Genomic DNA, 699 nt, shown 5'->3' with positions numbered 1-699 from the left:
CCTACTGTGTTTCAGTCTGGAAGCTAAGCTAAAACCTGTCTACCATGGGTGTATCATGCTGGTATTTAAAATATCGGTAGCATAGCTTCCAGTAGTATAGCACTGTGTAGGCCACCACAGTATGACAAACTAAGCTTTTCCTAAAATAGATTTTGACAAAGATATCAAGATAGAGGAACACTTTTTCATTGCTAATTTGATTTTTAAATGATAAAGCTGATGCATAAAATAATTTGACAGTTCCTCAAAAACTTAAACAGAATCAACATGTGATTTGGGAATTTTACTCATAGATATATACCCAAAGAACTGAAAACAAGAATGCAAACAGATACTTGTCCATAGATATTCATTGCAGCACTACACACAACAGCCAAAATTGTGTATATTGATGCAGCTACATCGATAATACAAAATGTGGTAAATTCTTGAATTGAAATATTACTCAGTCATAATGAAAACTTGTGTCTTGACATGTGCTACAATACATGAACCTGGAAAACATTATGGATAGCAAAATATGTCAGTCACAGTAGGACTTAGGAGCGTATGTTAAAAGTATTTTACAAAATCGTAAAAACAAAATATTAAACAAAAATATTAGAATATAAAGTGGCTGCACATTCTTATATGCTCATCAAGGTCAATGTACTTCTGAACGTGATGTTTACATTTCCTTAAGTGTGTAGCTGTGGGCTA

Source organism: Chrysochloris asiatica, unplaced genomic scaffold (genome assembly GCF_000296735.1).
Source record: "Chrysochloris asiatica unplaced genomic scaffold, ChrAsi1.0 scaffold00036, whole genome shotgun sequence".
Classification (NCBI taxonomy): Eukaryota; Metazoa; Chordata; class Mammalia; order Afrosoricida; family Chrysochloridae; genus Chrysochloris; species Chrysochloris asiatica.
This window is presented reverse-complemented; position numbering follows the sequence as displayed.